The sequence below is a fragment of the Leucoraja erinacea genome, chromosome 22, assembly GCF_028641065.1.
Source record: "Leucoraja erinacea ecotype New England chromosome 22, Leri_hhj_1, whole genome shotgun sequence".
Classification (NCBI taxonomy): Eukaryota; Metazoa; Chordata; class Chondrichthyes; order Rajiformes; family Rajidae; genus Leucoraja; species Leucoraja erinaceus.
In genome coordinates, this window is record NC_073398.1 from 9,340,783 (window position 1) to 9,347,734 (window position 6,952).

The following is a 6,952-nucleotide window of genomic DNA, read 5'->3' on the forward strand; positions in this document are numbered from 1 at the left end:
GCGGCAACGTGCGGCACTTCGGCCCAACCCCTCCATACTAGCCCATCTACGCCAATCCCATTTACCCGCGTTTTTTTTTCGTCTACCTTTTCATTTCTCCCTTCACAGTTTATTCATCGGCTCTAACATGGGAAGTGGCAGTGCTTCTAAAACTGTGAGCAGCAAAAAATTGCTGTTTAACAATGAAATATTCGTTTTGTTCAAGAAGGAACTGCAGATGCTGGGAAATAGAAGGTAGTCAAAAATGCTGGAGAAACTCAGCGGGTGCGGCAGCATATATGGAGCGAAACCCTTCTTCAGACTCAAAGGACCATTGGATGAGCGGCTATTTCAATTATATCGTACTAAAAAGGATGCTGGTTTATGAATGAGTGAATTAATGATGAATGAATGAATAAGATTATAATCCAAGTATTCACTTACAAGGAATTCTCCATTAATACCAAAGATGGACACAAAGTGCTGGAGTAACTCAGCGGGCCAGGCAGCTTCCCCGGAGAGAAGGAATGGGTGAAGTTTCGGGTCGAGTCCCTTCTCAAACTGAGAGTGGAGAAGGTCTGAAGGGGAGAGGGAAACGAGAGGAATGGAAGGGTAAGGTGTGAAAACAAGAGATCAAAGGGGATGTGGTTCAAGGAGAATGTAGAACAGATCATTGTTAGCTAGGGGAGGGGAACAACGAGGCATACAGTGTAAAATGTAATCATGTGGGCAGGAGAACAATCTCCATCTGCAGTTCCTTCCAACACATTTCGTCTGATCCCATGAGGGATACATTGTTGTGATCTGTGGACATGGTGAATAGACTTTATGTGGAGGGGTGGGGGGTTGAGTAGTGGAAGGTGAGGGGGAGGGAGGTGTTTTTTGTAGAAATGACCTCTATTGGACAATTTAATGTTCATACCGTTGGAATGTAAGCTGCCCAAGAAGAATATGAGTAAGCTGCCCAAGAAGAATATGAGGCGCTGTTCCTCCAGTTTGTGTGTGGCCTCACTCTGCCAATGGAGGAGACCCAGGACAGAAAAGGTCAGTGTGGGAATGGGAAGGGAAGTTAAATTGAGATATTCGATATATTGTACAACTTATATATTATACAACTTATTTTAATACATGGAAGTGCAAGGTGTTGCATTTTGGGCAGTCTATCAAAGGCAGGACCTATACAGTGAATGGAAGGGCTCTGGGGGGTGTTGAAGAGCAGGGATCTAGGAGTGCAGGTACATTGCTCCTTGAAGGTGAGGTGACAGGTAGATAGGGTGGTCAAGAAGGCTTTTGGCACATGGACCTCCATCAGTCAGTATTCAGTATAGAAGTTGGGAAGTCATGTAACAGTTATATAAGACATTGGTGAGGCCGCATTTAGAGTATTGTGTTCAGTTTTGGTCATTGTATTAAAGGAAAGAAGTTGTCAAGTCGTAAATGGCACAGAGAAGATTCACGAGGATGTTGCCAGGACTTGTGGGCTTAAACTACAGGGAGAAGTTGAGTAGGCTGGGACTCTATTCCTTGGAGCGCAGGAGGATGAGGGGTGATCTTATAGAGGTATACATACTCATGAGATGAATAAATCGGGTAAATGCACAGATTCTTTTGTTCAGAGTAGTGGAATCGAGAACAAGAGGACATAGGTTTAAGGTGAGAGGGGGGAGGATTTCATAGATACCTGAGATGTAAATTTATTACACAAAGGGTGGTGGGTATATGGAACAAGCTGCCGGAAGATGAGGTTGAGGCAGGTACTATCATAGCATTTAAGAGACTTTTGGACAGGTACATGGATAGGACAGGTTTAGAAGATAATGGGGCAAAAGCAGGTAGGTGGGACTAGTGCAGATGGGGCATGTTGTTCGGCATGGACAAGTTGGGCCGAAGGGCCTGTTACCACACTGGATAACTCTGAATTTGTAACAAGTATCAACTTACAAATATGCGCAACATTTTGAAATCAAGTGCCTTGGAAACTGAGGAGCTTGCTACAATTTGTATTGCTTGTTGCAAATGACTCGCTACAGTTGCAGAGAATAGCAGAACAAGGTGGAGCTTCACCCCAGAGTCCTGCGTCCTCTGCGGCGATATGAATGATGCACTGTTCTGGTGTTGATTGGGCGGGCAGCATCAGTCAGAGGGGGGATTGGTCCAGGGTTTGTGGTTTGCCTAGATACTAGATTCTGTCACGGACACCAATCCTTCCTGAGATCTTCAACAGCCCAGTATTTGCAGCAGCCAACATGAAGCCGACTTGGTTATTAAAAACAACAGCAGGATCTTAGGGCGGCACGTTGGCGCAGCGGGTAGAGCTGCTGCCTCACACTAGCGCTGTACACCCAGGTTCGATCCTGACCTCGGGTACTGTCTGTGTTTGGAATTTGCACATTCTCCCTGTGACCGCGTGGGTTTCCTCCAGGTGCTCCGGTTTCCTCCCATGTTCCAAAGACGTGTGGGTTTGTAGGTTAATTGGCCCTCTGTAAATTGCCCCGAGTGTGTAGGGAGTGGATGTGAAGGTGGCGTAACACAGAACTAATGTGAACGGATGATCGATGGTCGGCGTGGACTCGGTGAGCCGAAGCGCCCATTTCCTTGCTGTATCTTTCAATTCCATCAATCAACCAATCAATTCAATCAATCAATCTTACTCCAGCATTTTGTGTCTATTTTCGGTGTAAATCAACATCTGCAGTTCCATCCTATACAATCAATCTTAATCAGCTGGGAAAGTTTGCTGAGGAATGGTTAATGGAGTTTAATGCAGATACGTGTGAGGTGTTGCATTTTGGAAAGGAAAAACCAGGGCAGGACCTACACAATGAATGGCAGGGCCCTGTAGAGTGTTGTAAAGCAGAGGGCCTCTTTCCACTGTATCATAGAGTCACAGTCATACAGCATGGAAACAGGCCCCGACAGACCAACTTGCCCACACCGACCAACATGTCCCATCTACACTAGTCCCACCTGCCTGCGTTTGGCCCATTTCCCTCTAAACCTAAACTAAAACTAAGCTAGATCTCACCAACACATATCAAGACCTGTCTTGGCTGGCAATGAGATTGGGCCCTCCCAGTGAGATCAGGACTTGGTGGGCCAAAGGGCTTGTTTCCTGGCTATATCTCTAAACTAAACTACCATGTCAGTGAAGAAACCTTGATTGTTAACAACTGTCACTGTGAAATTCGGTTCACCTTGGGTGGAACATATTGAGTTCAGTTTCTATCTAGTTTTGATGTACAAAGTTCATTGTCATACAATTATTGCGCAACTTCACGTTATCACATGGCCATGTTAACCAACTAAAAGCTTCCTCATGGGAAGAATGTTGAATTTTAACCTAATTGGAGCATTTCCATGATTTCTCTCTTTTGTGAATTTACCAAAAACAAATGACTGTGTGTAAAAAAGCACAAAAGACAGATATTAAAAATTCAGAACCTGTGAAAAGGGAAATATTTCATATCCAGTTGACCCAAGTAACATATATTGTTGTTGCCGTTTTATATCATTTATCAGTCAGATCCCTCCTGCATCATCAGAATCTTACTACCAATGCAGGCTGCCCTCGGGGCGGCTGTCACCAATGTTGGCACAGTCTCAATGGGTCGAAGGGCCTGTTTCTGTGCTATATGACTCTGAAACAATTTCTCTCTACTCTGTTTAGTTTATTGTCATTTACACCAGAATGCAATGAAATTCCTTGTTGGCGTGAAGTTCACAGAGTATACACTTTCCACAGATGCTGCCGGATCAGCATTTTCTGTTTTATTTCAAATTACCAGCATCTACACTTGTTTGATTTTCACTTAATATTGCAGCCCAGTCCATCCCACAGACCAGACTCCCCACCGTTGACTCAGTCTACACTTCACGCTGCCTCAGGAAAGCAGCCAACATAATCAAAGTCTTGCCCCACACCGGTCATTCCTTCTTCTCCCCGCTCCCATCAGACAGAAGATACAGAAGCTTGAAAGTGCACGCCACCACACTGAGGAACAGCTTCTTCCCCTCTGTCATCAGGCTTCCGAACGGCCCTTCCATCAGCTAGAGTACTGTCTGATTCACCTCTACCCCATTGTGGACAATGGACTTTGTCTGGAACTGATGCGCTACAATGCTGAGAACTATATTCTGCACTCTGTATCTTCCCCTTTGCCCTACAGATTGTACTTGAGATTGACTTGGTTGCATTTTTTATAACATTATCTAATCTGTTTGGAAAGCGTGCAAAACAAAGCTTTTCACTGTACCTCAGTACACATGACAATAATAAACCTAAACCTAATATCCTTGTGCTTATCTGATAGCCTCTTAAACGCCACTTTCATATCTGGCTCCACCACCACCCCTCGCAGCATGTTCAATTAAACCCACTCCCAAATTTAAACTTAAAACTAAAATATATTTAAACCTAAACCTCAATTTAAACCTAAACCTGAACAGAAACCTAACGCTAACGCAACTTTACTTCAGCCAGACGTCTCCCCGCTGTTTCTCATGGATAAGAACCAGCAGTTGGGGACATCCAGAGGAGGGGACAGGTTGGGGAAAGCCATGTGTTGTCTGCACAGAATCCGATCTGTGATCAGGCGACTGAGAAGGGAGAGGGTGGATCATAGTGCTGCGCAGAGTACTTGCCAAAATTCCTCTGGTGCAGCAGACCCATGAATGGAGCTGGCACCAAGACTTCATCTGCCAACACTTGTGTCCATGCCAGCACAGGCTGGCAAGGCATCCCAATCCATCCAGTCCCCCATTGCCAAAGAGGAGTCCAAGTGCCCGGTGCAATTATCAGAGTTTCAGGTGAAATATCACCGACTGTTTACCAAAATAAAATAAAAACAGTGCTGGAGGAACGTGGGCGGCACAGTAATGCAGCGGGTAGAGCCAGAGACTCGGGTTTGATTCTGACCGGGAGCTGTCTGTGTGGAGTTTGCATGTTCTCCCTGTGACAACATGGGCTTCCTCCAGCAGCTCCAGTTTCCTCCCACATCTCAAAGACATGTGGGTTTGCAGGTTAATTGGCCCTCTGTAAATTACCCCCGTAGAGTGTAGGGAGTGAATGGGAAAGTGGGATAGCATAGAACTAGTGTGAACGGGTGATCAACGGATGGCGTGGACTCGGTGGGCTGAAGGGCCTGTTTCTATGTCATATCTTTCAAACAAACTTCAAATCAACTCAGCGGGTCAGCTCAACAGCCTGAAGAATTCCCCCCCGAAACATTGCATTCGCTAAAGATGTGCCTAGGAGATTGTAGATCCTGTAGATCCCAGTTTCGATGGTTCACAAGTCTATTTGTAGTGATCAAAAGTCGGAATACCCGTGAGTTTAGTTTAGTTTACCGGGATACAGCGTGAAACAGGCCCACCACATTTTGACCATCGATCAAGTCTTTGTTTTCTAGAGTAACTCAGTGGGACAATGTTCAATTATCATATGTACTGAAATGGAACAATGAAATTCTTACTTGCAGCAGCGTAGCAAGTCTGTAAACAAAATACTCATAGATAACGTAAAAAACTTGTTAAATATGCCCCAAATTATCTAGTCTTCTTGGTGTTTGTAGGTTTCAATAGAATACACATTCTTGCTTTGGGATTGACCTGCGTAGCAAGGTATGGATCGATCCCTTTGGCAAGATCTTCAGATTCTTTGCCTTTGGAATTTTGTGGCAGGGTGTTTGTACATGAGTAATTGGTCTGTGACAATCAACGTCTGGTGTCAGGCTCAATCCACTTACCACTAATGCTAAACTCCACACACATTGCTGGCATACTTGAGCTAATAAGGTGGTATTATGATCTTGTTTCACGTCTGATAAGGTCACAGTCTGAATCAATACATTTTTGCAATGATGAAGTCCAGGCCCACAACTTGCTCTGCATTCTCAAATTGGTGGTGCAGCGGTAGAGTTGCTGCCTGACAGCGCCAGAGACCCCGGTTCGATCCTGACCACTGGTGCTGTCCGTACGAAGTTCATCCATTCTCCCCGTGACCTGCGTGGGTTTTCTCAGGGTGCTCCGGTTTCCTCCCACACTCCAAAGGCGTAGAGATTTGTAGGTTATTTGGCTTCGGTAAAAATGGTAAATTGTCCCTAGTGTGTGTGGGATATTGCTGGTGTACAGGCATTGCTGGTCGGCGCAGACTCGGTGGACCAAAGGGCCTGTTTCTGTGCTGTATCTCAAAACTAAACTAGTTTTCCAAGTTTTGAAATGTTATCGTGTGTCCACAACCAATTCCCCCTTTCTTAAAGCACAGATTGTGTTCATAGTTAAGATCAGCAAACTCGTTAACTGTTGCCCTCAGTCTTACAATGGATAAATGTCTGAGGAAGTGAAGATAGACACAAAGTGCTGGAGTAACTCAACGGGTCAGGCAGCATCTCTGGAGAACATGGATTGGTGATGTTTCTGGTTAGAACCCTTCAAACTGAAAGATAGAGATGGGGGGTGGGGGAATGGCGGGGTGGGGAGGGGAACTGGAGGTGAGAAAAGACAGGATCAAAACAGGGCCAGCAACAGTTGACCTCAGGAAGGGTGGTCTAATGAAGTGAAGCAGTAACTAGAGAATATATTGACAACTAGAGCGCTGTGAGGAGAGCAGAGTGATAACGCTGCCTGTCGGAATCTGACAGAAGCAGAAGTAAGAAGCCAGAGGTGAATATCAAGTTTCTAAAGCATAGAACAGTACAGCACAGGCCCATAATGTCCATGTCAAACATGATGATAACACCATCTCTTATCTACTTGTCCATAACCCATCTCCCTCCATTCCCTGCATATCCATGTGCCTATCCAAAAGCCTGTTAAACACCACTATCATATCTGCCTCCACCACCAACTCTGGCAGTGTGTTCCACGCACCACTCTCTGCGTAAAAAACCCTCTCCCGCACATCTCCTTTCAACTTTTGCCCCTCTCACTTAAAATGATCTTCTCTGACATTTGACGTTTCCATCCAAGGAGAAAG